Below are 15160 nucleotides of genomic sequence, written 5' to 3'. Positions count from 1 at the left end.
GGCGGCGGAGGGCGCCCCTGCCCCGCTCGAGAAGCCGAGCCTCTCTGGGCTTCCCCGCCGCCGCCTCCCGCCCCAGGCCCCGCGCCGGGCCGGGCCGGGCTGGTTGAGTTCGCCGGCCGGGTCCCGCTGGCTCCCAGGGACGGGGGTGATGGGCGGGGCGGGGCGGGGCGGGGCGGGGTGGGGGGCTGTCTCTCTATACACACACACACACACTCACACTCACTCACACTCACACAAGATGCGCCTCCACGGCTGGACTCGCCAAGGTGGAGCCCTCCCAGCCCCCCTCGTCTCCTCGCCCGGCCTCCTTCACCTACCCGCTGCCCACCCCCAGCGCGTCGCTGCCGCTGACTGCGCAGGCGCGGGACGCTCGCCCTTTGACCCCAGCCAGGGGCCGCCCTCCCCCACAACCCCTTTCAGCTGCGCCCCCCCCCTCGCCCTGTGGGTGGGCTGCCGCCTATTCCCCCGGGCCAGGGCTGGGGCACAGCCAGTGTATGGGGCGTCTCTCTCTGGGGATGTGTCCCATGGGTGGGGTGGGGTGGCGTGGTTTGGGGGGCGCTGAAGAAATCAGTCCCCTCCATCTCCTACCTCTGGAAAACGCCCAAGCCCGTGGAGAACTGCCGGCACCGCTTCGTGGGGGCCGGGACCCTCCTCCGTGTCCTCCTGTGGCCCAGTCCAAGGGGCCTGGGCCTGGCCGGGGCTGCATTGGACCCCGACCACCCTGGCGTGTGGACTCGCTAAAAATCGGCCATTAGATATTGGATTCCAGCTTCCTGGAGGTCATTTCACTAATGAGTGCACCGGAAAGAGTTTCCTAATCCATCTGTGAGGGTGGCAACTGAAAGAGAATTTTAAAGCTGACAGAATAGGCGAGGGAAGGCATAGGAGATTTCCACACCCAGCAAGGAAGACTGTCCCGAAATGGAAGAAAGAAACGAGCAAACAGAGACACCGGTAGCCCGCCCGGAAAAGAGTCTGCCCCTGAGAGAAAGCACCCTGACCAGGTTCACCCGTGGGTGGGTGGCGAGCTAGCGGCATTCAGAAGAGCGAGGCCCGCAGTCTGTGCGGAAGACACCTGCGCTCGGGTGTGTGTGGCGGCGCGATTCACAAGCAGCTCTAGACGTTAAACCCAGGAGAAGCCAGGGAGTTCCCAACGCCCCAGGTGTCCTCAGCCCACGACTGGCTGCTGTGGGAATGCGAAGCCCGGCTCCTTGTCTCAGAGCGGGGTTCCCAGGAGGATCAGGCTGAAGCTGGGACTTGGCCTCAAAGTGTCCCCTCGCATGGCCACCCCCTTCCCCTTCCTGCTCCTCTACTCCTGGTGCCCCTCCATCCAGGGGCCAGACCTTAAAGAGTCACCGCAAGAGAATCCTGGTCCCAAAGGAGCCTTCTGGGGGACCGGTGCTGAGAGAGGTTGTGGGCATGGCCCGCTGGGGCTCTGCCCGACCCAGGGCTGAGAGATGCCACCTCCCAGCTCTGGGTCCCTGCAGGAAGTGTTGGCAAGCACAGGGCCGGTCCTCCAAAGGCCCAGGTGCAGGGAGCCCAGGCCAAGCAGCCTGTGGAAGAAGCCACTTGCCGTGCCACCCCGGGAACAGGACTGCAGGCCCCGGCCCTTCCCACCTCCTCCTCCTCCTCCTCCTCCTCCCCCCCGCCCCGCCCCCACAGGGCACAGGGCTCAGAGACACCTCAGACTCTTGCTACCCAAAGTGCAAAGGGCATCAGTTGCTCCTCCAACCCCCCCACCACCGCCCAGCAGACCACGTTGTCCAGCCAGCCCCCGGGCCTCCCTGGGGTGCCCAGCACAAAAGTGCAGACACCCACCGGACCCTCAGTCTCAGTTTTCGGAGGTTTTTGCCACTCTAAGGACCCGCAGGCCAGCTGGGCCTTCGGGCAGGACAGAGAGCCCCGGAATCCGACGTGGAGAGCTGCGTGTACGTCCCCATCAGGAGGCGGTCCCCACCTCCGCGGCTCTCCCCTTGCGGGGAGCGGCAGCCCAGCCGGCAGCCGCAGGGCCTCAGGGAAGACACCAGGCTGGGCCCCCGCGGCACAGCGGGGGCGCGTCCCCCGCACTCACGCGACTTAGGGACGGCTGCTGGAGACTGCTGCGGCCACCCTGCTGCCGGGTTTCTGGAGGGCTTCCTGGAAGCAGCATCCACACCAAGCCCTTGGAAGGCCCAGGCGACGGAGGAGCCGGTCAGGCAGGGGCCGAGGACGGTGAGAGGCCGGGCGGGAAGGAGCGTGTCAGGCAGGGGCAGAGGACGGTGACCGGCCGGGCGGGGAGGAGCCGGTCAGGCGGGGGCCCAGGACAGTGACGGGCCTGGCCGGGGAGGAGTGCGTCAGGCAGGGGCAGAGGAGACGGGCTGGGTAAGGGTTAGGGTTACAGTTAGGGCACAATTCACAATCCCAAAGACGTGGAAGCGACCCGAGTGCCCATCCATCCAGGAGTGCATCAATAAAATGTGGCGCGTGGACACCACGGAGTGCCATTCGGCTGTGAGGAGCAGCGGTGAGAGGGCGCCTCTCGTGTTCTCCTGGCCAGAGCTGGAACCCGTTCCAGTAAACCAAGTATCCCAAGAATGGACACACGAGCACCACGTGAGCGCGCTCACCAGCAAATTGGTACGAACGGATGGACGCCTAAGTGGACAGAGAGGAATCACCTTCATCGGGTGGGTGTCGGGCGGGTGGGGGGAGGGGAGGGGCATACACATCCATTAGGCATGGGGTGGGTGCGCACCGACTGGGGGATGGGCGCACTTGAAGCTCTGACCCGAGGGGGGAGGCTTGGAGAGGGCAAGGCACCCGACCTTAACATTGGTACCCCCACAATACGCTGGAACAACATGAGAGGTATATGAATAAGAACACAGGGGGGGCCGGGCGCGGTGGCTCACGCCTGTAATCCTAGCTCTCTGGGAGGCCGAGGCGGGCGGATTGCTCCAGGTCAGGAGTTCGAAACCAGCCTGAGCAAGAGCGAGACCCCGTCTCTACTAAAAATAGAAAGAAATTAATTGGCCAACTAATATATATAGAAAAACACAGCCGGGCGTGGTGGTGCATGCCTGTAGTCCCAACTACTCGGGAGGCTGAGGCAGCAGGATTGCTTGAGCCCGGAGATTGAGGTTGCTGTGAGCTAGGCTGACGCCATGGCACTCACTCTAGCCTGGGCAGCAAAACGAGACTCTGTCTCAAAAAAAAAAAAAAAAAAAGAACACAGGGGGGAGGGCGGCACGGGCAACACATGTCACCTGAATACTTGTACTCCCATCATCTGCTTGAAAAGAGAGAGAAAAGAAAATGCAATCCTAGAGGTAAGAGACACTTTTTAAAAATAATGAATCCGAAGAGAAAAGTAAAAGGAGGCCTGTGGAGCAGGTCTGGGTGTGACTCCGGATCCCCCAACATCAGGTGCCACCACCAAAGTTTCCTGCGTGTAGCCCATAGAACCCCAAAATCAACGGGACGAGTTCTGGTCACATACTCCCTCAAAATGACATCCTGGCCTTCTTCTGGAACTCCCTCCCCTCTCAGACTCTCAAGGTTTCCTCCAGCGTGTCGGTTCCCACAGAGCAGACCTTTGGTCTGAGACCTGACGGTCCAGATGCCACGCATGCTGCCGCGTGGCGGCGGTGTCGAGGCTTGGGACAAGAGGAGGCCCCACGGTGCGGGCTGGGGCGCCAGGCACCGCGCGGGCGCTGAGGGTGGGGGTGACCCCCACCCCGGGCCGCCGCCGCGCTCCCAGAAAGGGGACAGAACAAGAGGCAAGAAAAAAAAAAAAAAAAGCAGCAGCCTGTGGCACCCGGTATTCCCAGGCGGTCTCCCATCCAAGTACTAACCAGGCCCGACCCTGCTTAGCTTCCGAGACCAGACGAGATCGGGGGCGTTCAGGGTGGTGTGGCCCTAGACGGCGGCGGAGGGCGCCCCTGCCCCGCTCGAGAAGCCGAGCCTCTCTGGGCTTCCCCGCCGCCGCCTCCCGCCCCAGGCCCCGCGCCGGGCCGGGCCGGGCTGGTTGAGTTCGCCGGCCGGGTCCCGCTGGCTCCCAGGGACGGGGGTGATGGGCGGGGCGGGGCGGGGCGGGGCGGGGTGGGGGGCTGTCTCTCTATACACACACACACACACTCACACTCACTCACACTCACACAAGATGCGCCTCCACGGCTGGACTCGCCAAGGTGGAGCCCTCCCAGCCCCCCTCGTCTCCTCGCCCGGCCTCCTTCACCTACCCGCTGCCCACCCCCAGCGCGTCGCTGCCGCTGACTGCGCAGGCGCGGGACGCTCGCCCTTTGACCCCAGCCAGGGGCCGCCCTCCCCCACAACCCCTTTCAGCTGCGCCCCCCCCCTCGCCCTGTGGGTGGGCTGCCGCCTATTCCCCCGGGCCAGGGCTGGGGCACAGCCAGTGTATGGGGCGTCTCTCTCTGGGGATGTGTCCCATGGGTGGGGTGGGGTGGCGTGGTTTGGGGGGCGCTGAAGAAATCAGTCCCCTCCATCTCCTACCTCTGGAAAACGCCCAAGCCCGTGGAGAACTGCCGGCACCGCTTCGTGGGGGCCGGGACCCTCCTCCGTGTCCTCCTGTGGCCCAGTCCAAGGGGCCTGGGCCTGGCCGGGGCTGCATTGGACCCCGACCACCCTGGCGTGTGGACTCGCTAAAAATCGGCCATTAGATATTGGATTCCAGCTTCCTGGAGGTCATTTCACTAATGAGTGCACCGGAAAGAGTTTCCTAATCCATCTGTGAGGGTGGCAACTGAAAGAGAATTTTAAAGCTGACAGAATAGGCGAGGGAAGGCATAGGAGATTTCCACACCCAGCAAGGAAGACTTTCCCGAAATGGAAGAAAGAAACGAGCAAACAGAGACACCGGTAGCCCGCCCGGAAAAGAGTCTGCCCCTGAGAGAAAGCACCCTGACCAGGTTCACCCGTGGGTGGGTGGCGAGCTAGCGGCATTCAGAAGAGCGAGGCCCGCAGTCTGTGCGGAAGACACCTGCGCTCGGGTGTGTGTGGCGGCGCGATTCACAAGCAGCTCTAGACGTTAAACCCAGGAGAAGCCAGGGAGTTCCCAACGCCCCAGGTGTCCTCAGCCCACGACTGGCTGCTGTGGGAATGCGAAGCCCGGCTCCTTGTCTCAGAGCGGGGTTCCCAGGAGGATCAGGCTGAAGCTGGGACTTGGCCTCAAAGTGTCCCCTCGCATGGCCACCCCCTTCCCCTTCCTGCTCCTCTACTCCTGGTGCCCCTCCATCCAGGGGCCAGACCTTAAAGAGTCACCGCAAGAGAATCCTGGTCCCAAAGGAGCCTTCTGGGGGACCGGTGCTGAGAGAGGTTGTGGGCATGGCCCGCTGGGGCTCTGCCCGACCCAGGGCTGAGAGATGCCACCTCCCAGCTCTGGGTCCCTGCAGGAAGTGTTGGCAAGCACAGGGCCGGTCCTCCAAAGGCCCAGGTGCAGGGAGCCCAGGCCAAGCAGCCTGTGGAAGAAGCCACTTGCCGTGCCACCCCGGGAACAGGACTGCAGGCCCCGGCCCTTCCCACCTCCTCCTCCTCCTCCTCCTCCTCCCCCCCGCCCCGCCCCCACAGGGCACAGGGCTCAGAGACACCTCAGACTCTTGCTACCCAAAGTGCAAAGGGCATCAGTTGCTCCTCCAACCCCCCCACCACCGCCCAGCAGACCACGTTGTCCAGCCAGCCCCCGGGCCTCCCTGGGGTGCCCAGCACAAAAGTGCAGACACCCACCGGACCCTCAGTCTCAGTTTTCGGAGGTTTTTGCCACTCTAAGGACCCGCAGGCCAGCTGGGCCTTCGGGCAGGACAGAGAGCCCCGGAATCCGACGTGGAGAGCTGCGTGTACGTCCCCATCAGGAGGCGGTCCCCACCTCCGCGGCTCTCCCCTTGCGGGGAGCGGCAGCCCAGCCGGCAGCCGCAGGGCCTCAGGGAAGACACCAGGCTGGGCCCCCGCGGCACAGCGGGGGCGCGTCCCCCGCACTCACGCGACTTAGGGACGGCTGCTGGAGACTGCTGCGGCCACCCTGCTGCCGGGTTTCTGGAGGGCTTCCTGGAAGCAGCATCCACACCAAGCCCTTGGAAGGCCCAGGCGACGGAGGAGCCGGTCAGGCAGGGGCCGAGGACGGTGAGAGGCCGGGCGGGAAGGAGCGTGTCAGGCAGGGGCAGAGGACGGTGACCGGCCGGGCGGGGAGGAGCCGGTCAGGCGGGGGCCCAGGACAGTGACGGGCCTGGCCGGGGAGGAGTGCGTCAGGCAGGGGCAGAGGAGACGGGCTGGGTAAGGGTTAGGGTTACAGTTAGGGCACAATTCACAATCCCAAAGACGTGGAAGCGACCCGAGTGCCCATCCATCCAGGAGTGCATCAATAAAATGTGGCGCGTGGACACCACGGAGTGCCATTCGGCTGTGAGGAGCAGCGGTGAGAGGGCGCCTCTCGTGTTCTCCTGGCCAGAGCTGGAACCCGTTCCAGTAAACCAAGTATCCCAAGAATGGACACACGAGCACCACGTGAGCGCGCTCACCAGCAAATTGGTACGAACGGATGGACGCCTAAGTGGACAGAGAGGAATCACCTTCATCGGGTGGGTGTCGGGCGGGTGGGGGGAGGGGAGGGGCATACACATCCATTAGGCATGGGGTGGGTGCGCACCGACTGGGGGATGGGCGCACTTGAAGCTCTGACCCGAGGGGGGAGGCTTGGAGAGGGCAAGGCACCCGACCTTAACATTGGTACCCCCACAATACGCTGGAACAACATGAGAGGTATATGAATAAGAACACAGGGGGGGCCGGGCGCGGTGGCTCACGCCTGTAATCCTAGCTCTCTGGGAGGCCGAGGCGGGCGGATTGCTCCAGGTCAGGAGTTCGAAACCAGCCTGAGCAAGAGCGAGACCCCGTCTCTACTAAAAATAGAAAGAAATTAATTGGCCAACTAATATATATAGAAAAACACAGCCGGGCGTGGTGGTGCATGCCTGTAGTCCCAACTACTCGGGAGGCTGAGGCAGCAGGATTGCTTGAGCCCGGAGATTGAGGTTGCTGTGAGCTAGGCTGACGCCATGGCACTCACTCTAGCCTGGGCAGCAAAACGAGACTCTGTCTCAAAAAAAAAAAAAAAAAAAGAACACAGGGGGGAGGGCGGCACGGGCAACACATGTCACCTGAATACTTGTACTCCCATCATCTGCTTGAAAAGAGAGAGAAAAGAAAATGCAATCCTAGAGGTAAGAGACACTTTTTAAAAATAATGAATCCGAAGAGAAAAGTAAAAGGAGGCCTGTGGAGCAGGTCTGGGTGTGACTCCGGATCCCCCAACATCAGGTGCCACCACCAAAGTTTCCTGCGTGTAGCCCATAGAACCCCAAAATCAACGGGACGAGTTCTGGTCACATACTCCCTCAAAATGACATCCTGGCCTTCTTCTGGAACTCCCTCCCCTCTCAGACTCTCAAGGTTTCCTCCAGCGTGTCGGTTCCCACAGAGCAGACCTTTGGTCTGAGACCTGACGGTCCAGATGCCACGCATGCTGCCGCGTGGCGGCGGTGTCGAGGCTTGGGACAAGAGGAGGCCCCACGGTGCGGGCTGGGGCGCCAGGCACCGCGCGGGCGCTGAGGGTGGGGGTGACCCCCACCCCGGGCCGCCGCCGCGCTCCCAGAAAGGGGACAGAACAAGAGGCAAGAAAAAAAAAAAAAAAAGCAGCAGCCTGTGGCACCCGGTATTCCCAGGCGGTCTCCCATCCAAGTACTAACCAGGCCCGACCCTGCTTAGCTTCCGAGACCAGACGAGATCGGGGGCGTTCAGGGTGGTGTGGCCCTAGACGGCGGCGGAGGGCGCCCCTGCCCCGCTCGAGAAGCCGAGCCTCTCTGGGCTTCCCCGCCGCCGCCTCCCGCCCCAGGCCCCGCGCCGGGCCGGGCCGGGCTGGTTGAGTTCGCCGGCCGGGTCCCGCTGGCTCCCAGGGACGGGGGTGATGGGCGGGGCGGGGCGGGGCGGGGCGGGGTGGGGGGCTGTCTCTCTATACACACACACACACACTCACACTCACTCACACTCACACAAGATGCGCCTCCACGGCTGGACTCGCCAAGGTGGAGCCCTCCCAGCCCCCCTCGTCTCCTCGCCCGGCCTCCTTCACCTACCCGCTGCCCACCCCCAGCGCGTCGCTGCCGCTGACTGCGCAGGCGCGGGACGCTCGCCCTTTGACCCCAGCCAGGGGCCGCCCTCCCCCACAACCCCTTTCAGCTGCGCCCCCCCCCTCGCCCTGTGGGTGGGCTGCCGCCTATTCCCCCGGGCCAGGGCTGGGGCACAGCCAGTGTATGGGGCGTCTCTCTCTGGGGATGTGTCCCATGGGTGGGGTGGGGTGGCGTGGTTTGGGGGGCGCTGAAGAAATCAGTCCCCTCCATCTCCTACCTCTGGAAAACGCCCAAGCCCGTGGAGAACTGCCGGCACCGCTTCGTGGGGGCCGGGACCCTCCTCCGTGTCCTCCTGTGGCCCAGTCCAAGGGGCCTGGGCCTGGCCGGGGCTGCATTGGACCCCGACCACCCTGGCGTGTGGACTCGCTAAAAATCGGCCATTAGATATTGGATTCCAGCTTCCTGGAGGTCATTTCACTAATGAGTGCACCGGAAAGAGTTTCCTAATCCATCTGTGAGGGTGGCAACTGAAAGAGAATTTTAAAGCTGACAGAATAGGCGAGGGAAGGCATAGGAGATTTCCACACCCAGCAAGGAAGACTGTCCCGAAATGGAAGAAAGAAACGAGCAAACAGAGACACCGGTAGCCCGCCCGGAAAAGAGTCTGCCCCTGAGAGAAAGCACCCTGACCAGGTTCACCCGTGGGTGGGTGGCGAGCTAGCGGCATTCAGAAGAGCGAGGCCCGCAGTCTGTGCGGAAGACACCTGCGCTCGGGTGTGTGTGGCGGCGCGATTCACAAGCAGCTCTAGACGTTAAACCCAGGAGAAGCCAGGGAGTTCCCAACGCCCCAGGTGTCCTCAGCCCACGACTGGCTGCTGTGGGAATGCGAAGCCCGGCTCCTTGTCTCAGAGCGGGGTTCCCAGGAGGATCAGGCTGAAGCTGGGACTTGGCCTCAAAGTGTCCCCTCGCATGGCCACCCCCTTCCCCTTCCTGCTCCTCTACTCCTGGTGCCCCTCCATCCAGGGGCCAGACCTTAAAGAGTCACCGCAAGAGAATCCTGGTCCCAAAGGAGCCTTCTGGGGGACCGGTGCTGAGAGAGGTTGTGGGCATGGCCCGCTGGGGCTCTGCCCGACCCAGGGCTGAGAGATGCCACCTCCCAGCTCTGGGTCCCTGCAGGAAGTGTTGGCAAGCACAGGGCCGGTCCTCCAAAGGCCCAGGTGCAGGGAGCCCAGGCCAAGCAGCCTGTGGAAGAAGCCACTTGCCGTGCCACCCCGGGAACAGGACTGCAGGCCCCGGCCCTTCCCACCTCCTCCTCCTCCTCCTCCTCCTCCCCCCCGCCCCGCCCCCACAGGGCACAGGGCTCAGAGACACCTCAGACTCTTGCTACCCAAAGTGCAAAGGGCATCAGTTGCTCCTCCAACCCCCCCACCACCGCCCAGCAGACCACGTTGTCCAGCCAGCCCCCGGGCCTCCCTGGGGTGCCCAGCACAAAAGTGCAGACACCCACCGGACCCTCAGTCTCAGTTTTCGGAGGTTTTTGCCACTCTAAGGACCCGCAGGCCAGCTGGGCCTTCGGGCAGGACAGAGAGCCCCGGAATCCGACGTGGAGAGCTGCGTGTACGTCCCCATCAGGAGGCGGTCCCCACCTCCGCGGCTCTCCCCTTGCGGGGAGCGGCAGCCCAGCCGGCAGCCGCAGGGCCTCAGGGAAGACACCAGGCTGGGCCCCCGCGGCACAGCGGGGGCGCGTCCCCCGCACTCACGCGACTTAGGGACGGCTGCTGGAGACTGCTGCGGCCACCCTGCTGCCGGGTTTCTGGAGGGCTTCCTGGAAGCAGCATCCACACCAAGCCCTTGGAAGGCCCAGGCGACGGAGGAGCCGGTCAGGCAGGGGCCGAGGACGGTGAGAGGCCGGGCGGGAAGGAGCGTGTCAGGCAGGGGCAGAGGACGGTGACCGGCCGGGCGGGGAGGAGCCGGTCAGGCGGGGGCCCAGGACAGTGACGGGCCTGGCCGGGGAGGAGTGCGTCAGGCAGGGGCAGAGGAGACGGGCTGGGTAAGGGTTAGGGTTACAGTTAGGGCACAATTCACAATCCCAAAGACGTGGAAGCGACCCGAGTGCCCATCCATCCAGGAGTGCATCAATAAAATGTGGCGCGTGGACACCACGGAGTGCCATTCGGCTGTGAGGAGCAGCGGTGAGAGGGCGCCTCTCGTGTTCTCCTGGCCAGAGCTGGAACCCGTTCCAGTAAACCAAGTATCCCAAGAATGGACACACGAGCACCACGTGAGCGCGCTCACCAGCAAATTGGTACGAACGGATGGACGCCTAAGTGGACAGAGAGGAATCACCTTCATCGGGTGGGTGTCGGGCGGGTGGGGGGAGGGGAGGGGCATACACATCCATTAGGCATGGGGTGGGTGCGCACCGACTGGGGGATGGGCGCACTTGAAGCTCTGACCCGAGGGGGGAGGCTTGGAGAGGGCAAGGCACCCGACCTTAACATTGGTACCCCCACAATACGCTGGAACAACATGAGAGGTATATGAATAAGAACACAGGGGGGGCCGGGCGCGGTGGCTCACGCCTGTAATCCTAGCTCTCTGGGAGGCCGAGGCGGGCGGATTGCTCCAGGTCAGGAGTTCGAAACCAGCCTGAGCAAGAGCGAGACCCCGTCTCTACTAAAAATAGAAAGAAATTAATTGGCCAACTAATATATATAGAAAAACACAGCCGGGCGTGGTGGTGCATGCCTGTAGTCCCAACTACTCGGGAGGCTGAGGCAGCAGGATTGCTTGAGCCCGGAGATTGAGGTTGCTGTGAGCTAGGCTGACGCCATGGCACTCACTCTAGCCTGGGCAGCAAAACGAGACTCTGTCTCAAAAAAAAAAAAAAAAAAAGAACACAGGGGGGAGGGCGGCACGGGCAACACATGTCACCTGAATACTTGTACTCCCATCATCTGCTTGAAAAGAGAGAGAAAAGAAAATGCAATCCTAGAGGTAAGAGACACTTTTTAAAAATAATGAATCCGAAGAGAAAAGTAAAAGGAGGCCTGTGGAGCAGGTCTGGGTGTGACTCCGGATCCCCCAACATCAGGTGCCACCACCAAAGTTTCCTGCGTGTAGCCCATAGAACCCCAAAATCAACGGGACGAGTTCTGGTCACATACTCCCTCAAAATGACATCCTGGCCTTCTTCTGGAACTCCCTCCCCTCTCAGACTCTCAAGGTTTCCTCCAGCGTGTCGGTTCCCACAGAGCAGACCTTTGGTCTGAGACCTGACGGTCCAGATGCCACGCATGCTGCCGCGTGGCGGCGGTGTCGAGGCTTGGGACAAGAGGAGGCCCCACGGTGCGGGCTGGGGCGCCAGGCACCGCGCGGGCGCTGAGGGTGGGGGTGACCCCCACCCCGGGCCGCCGCCGCGCTCCCAGAAAGGGGACAGAACAAGAGGCAAGAAAAAAAAAAAAAAAAGCAGCAGCCTGTGGCACCCGGTATTCCCAGGCGGTCTCCCATCCAAGTACTAACCAGGCCCGACCCTGCTTAGCTTCCGAGACCAGACGAGATCGGGGGCGTTCAGGGTGGTGTGGCCCTAGACGGCGGCGGAGGGCGCCCCTGCCCCGCTCGAGAAGCCGAGCCTCTCTGGGCTTCCCCGCCGCCGCCTCCCGCCCCAGGCCCCGCGCCGGGCCGGGCCGGGCTGGTTGAGTTCGCCGGCCGGGTCCCGCTGGCTCCCAGGGACGGGGGTGATGGGCGGGGCGGGGCGGGGCGGGGCGGGGTGGGGGGCTGTCTCTCTATACACACACACACACACTCACACTCACTCACACTCACACAAGATGCGCCTCCACGGCTGGACTCGCCAAGGTGGAGCCCTCCCAGCCCCCCTCGTCTCCTCGCCCGGCCTCCTTCACCTACCCGCTGCCCACCCCCAGCGCGTCGCTGCCGCTGACTGCGCAGGCGCGGGACGCTCGCCCTTTGACCCCAGCCAGGGGCCGCCCTCCCCCACAACCCCTTTCAGCTGCGCCCCCCCCCTCGCCCTGTGGGTGGGCTGCCGCCTATTCCCCCGGGCCAGGGCTGGGGCACAGCCAGTGTATGGGGCGTCTCTCTCTGGGGATGTGTCCCATGGGTGGGGTGGGGTGGCGTGGTTTGGGGGGCGCTGAAGAAATCAGTCCCCTCCATCTCCTACCTCTGGAAAACGCCCAAGCCCGTGGAGAACTGCCGGCACCGCTTCGTGGGGGCCGGGACCCTCCTCCGTGTCCTCCTGTGGCCCAGTCCAAGGGGCCTGGGCCTGGCCGGGGCTGCATTGGACCCCGACCACCCTGGCGTGTGGACTCGCTAAAAATCGGCCATTAGATATTGGATTCCAGCTTCCTGGAGGTCATTTCACTAATGAGTGCACCGGAAAGAGTTTCCTAATCCATCTGTGAGGGTGGCAACTGAAAGAGAATTTTAAAGCTGACAGAATAGGCGAGGGAAGGCATAGGAGATTTCCACACCCAGCAAGGAAGACTGTCCCGAAATGGAAGAAAGAAACGAGCAAACAGAGACACCGGTAGCCCGCCCGGAAAAGAGTCTGCCCCTGAGAGAAAGCACCCTGACCAGGTTCACCCGTGGGTGGGTGGCGAGCTAGCGGCATTCAGAAGAGCGAGGCCCGCAGTCTGTGCGGAAGACACCTGCGCTCGGGTGTGTGTGGCGGCGCGATTCACAAGCAGCTCTAGACGTTAAACCCAGGAGAAGCCAGGGAGTTCCCAACGCCCCAGGTGTCCTCAGCCCACGACTGGCTGCTGTGGGAATGCGAAGCCCGGCTCCTTGTCTCAGAGCGGGGTTCCCAGGAGGATCAGGCTGAAGCTGGGACTTGGCCTCAAAGTGTCCCCTCGCATGGCCACCCCCTTCCCCTTCCTGCTCCTCTACTCCTGGTGCCCCTCCATCCAGGGGCCAGACCTTAAAGAGTCACCGCAAGAGAATCCTGGTCCCAAAGGAGCCTTCTGGGGGACCGGTGCTGAGAGAGGTTGTGGGCATGGCCCGCTGGGGCTCTGCCCGACCCAGGGCTGAGAGATGCCACCTCCCAGCTCTGGGTCCCTGCAGGAAGTGTTGGCAAGCACAGGGCCGGTCCTCCAAAGGCCCAGGTGCAGGGAGCCCAGGCCAAGCAGCCTGTGGAAGAAGCCACTTGCCGTGCCACCCCGGGAACAGGACTGCAGGCCCCGGCCCTTCCCACCTCCTCCTCCTCCTCCTCCTCCTCCCCCCCGCCCCGCCCCCACAGGGCACAGGGCTCAGAGACACCTCAGACTCTTGCTACCCAAAGTGCAAAGGGCATCAGTTGCTCCTCCAACCCCCCCACCACCGCCCAGCAGACCACGTTGTCCAGCCAGCCCCCGGGCCTCCCTGGGGTGCCCAGCACAAAAGTGCAGACACCCACCGGACCCTCAGTCTCAGTTTTCGGAGGTTTTTGCCACTCTAAGGACCCGCAGGCCAGCTGGGCCTTCGGGCAGGACAGAGAGCCCCGGAATCCGACGTGGAGAGCTGCGTGTACGTCCCCATCAGGAGGCGGTCCCCACCTCCGCGGCTCTCCCCTTGCGGGGAGCGGCAGCCCAGCCGGCAGCCGCAGGGCCTCAGGGAAGACACCAGGCTGGGCCCCCGCGGCACAGCGGGGGCGCGTCCCCCGCACTCACGCGACTTAGGGACGGCTGCTGGAGACTGCTGCGGCCACCCTGCTGCCGGGTTTCTGGAGGGCTTCCTGGAAGCAGCATCCACACCAAGCCCTTGGAAGGCCCAGGCGACGGAGGAGCCGGTCAGGCAGGGGCCGAGGACGGTGAGAGGCCGGGCGGGAAGGAGCGTGTCAGGCAGGGGCAGAGGACGGTGACCGGCCGGGCGGGGAGGAGCCGGTCAGGCGGGGGCCCAGGACAGTGACGGGCCTGGCCGGGGAGGAGTGCGTCAGGCAGGGGCAGAGGAGACGGGCTGGGTAAGGGTTAGGGTTACAGTTAGGGCACAATTCACAATCCCAAAGACGTGGAAGCGACCCGAGTGCCCATCCATCCAGGAGTGCATCAATAAAATGTGGCGCGTGGACACCACGGAGTGCCATTCGGCTGTGAGGAGCAGCGGTGAGAGGGCGCCTCTCGTGTTCTCCTGGCCAGAGCTGGAACCCGTTCCAGTAAACCAAGTATCCCAAGAATGGACACACGAGCACCACGTGAGCGCGCTCACCAGCAAATTGGTACGAACGGATGGACGCCTAAGTGGACAGAGAGGAATCACCTTCATCGGGTGGGTGTCGGGCGGGTGGGGGGAGGGGAGGGGCATACACATCCATTAGGCATGGGGTGGGTGCGCACCGACTGGGGGATGGGCGCACTTGAAGCTCTGACCCGAGGGGGGAGGCTTGGAGAGGGCAAGGCACCCGACCTTAACATTGGTACCCCCACAATACGCTGGAACAACATGAGAGGTATATGAATAAGAACACAGGGGGGGCCGGGCGCGGTGGCTCACGCCTGTAATCCTAGCTCTCTGGGAGGCCGAGGCGGGCGGATTGCTCCAGGTCAGGAGTTCGAAACCAGCCTGAGCAAGAGCGAGACCCCGTCTCTACTAAAAATAGAAAGAAATTAATTGGCCAACTAATATATATAGAAAAACACAGCCGGGCGTGGTGGTGCATGCCTGTAGTCCCAACTACTCGGGAGGCTGAGGCAGCAGGATTGCTTGAGCCCGGAGATTGAGGTTGCTGTGAGCTAGGCTGACGCCATGGCACTCACTCTAGCCTGGGCAGCAAAACGAGACTCTGTCTCAAAAAAAAAAAAAAAAAAGAACACAGGGGGGAGGGCGGCACGGGCAACACATGTCACCTGAATACTTGTACTCCCATCATCTGCTTGAAAAGAGAGAGAAAAGAAAATGCAATCCTAGAGGTAAGAGACACTTTTTAAAAATAATGAATCCGAAGAGAAAAGTAAAAGGAGGCCTGTGGAGCAGGTCTGGGTGTGACTCCGGATCCCCCAACATCAGGTGCCACCACCAAAGTTTCCTGCGTGTAGCCCATAGAACCCCAAAAT

At 63.1% G+C, this 15160-nt stretch overlaps 3 non-coding genes across 3 annotated transcripts; all 3 read right to left on the bottom strand.

Annotated features, from left to right (window-relative positions):
• Nucleotides 1-3784: 3784 nt before the first annotated feature.
• LOC142867049 (5S ribosomal RNA) lies at nt 3785-3903 on the bottom strand. Its single transcript, XR_012916780.1, has one exon. It is a non-coding gene; the product is annotated as a 5S ribosomal RNA (ribosomal RNA).
• Nucleotides 3904-7687: 3784 nt separating this feature from the next.
• Nucleotides 7688-7806, bottom strand: LOC142867048 (5S ribosomal RNA). The gene has a single exon (XR_012916779.1). It is a non-coding gene; the product is annotated as a 5S ribosomal RNA (ribosomal RNA).
• Nucleotides 7807-11590: 3784 nt separating this feature from the next.
• On the bottom strand, nt 11591-11709 carry LOC142867047 (5S ribosomal RNA). Its single transcript, XR_012916778.1, has one exon. It is a non-coding gene; the product is annotated as a 5S ribosomal RNA (ribosomal RNA).
• Nucleotides 11710-15160: the final 3451 nt, after the last annotated feature.

This window comes from Microcebus murinus, unplaced genomic scaffold, assembly GCF_040939455.1.
Source record: "Microcebus murinus isolate Inina unplaced genomic scaffold, M.murinus_Inina_mat1.0 scaf013_hap2_Mmur4.0, whole genome shotgun sequence".
NCBI lineage: Eukaryota > Metazoa > Chordata > Mammalia > Primates > Cheirogaleidae > Microcebus > Microcebus murinus.
The sequence above is the reverse complement of the archived record's forward strand: the minus strand, read 5'-3'. Positions and strand labels throughout refer to the sequence as shown.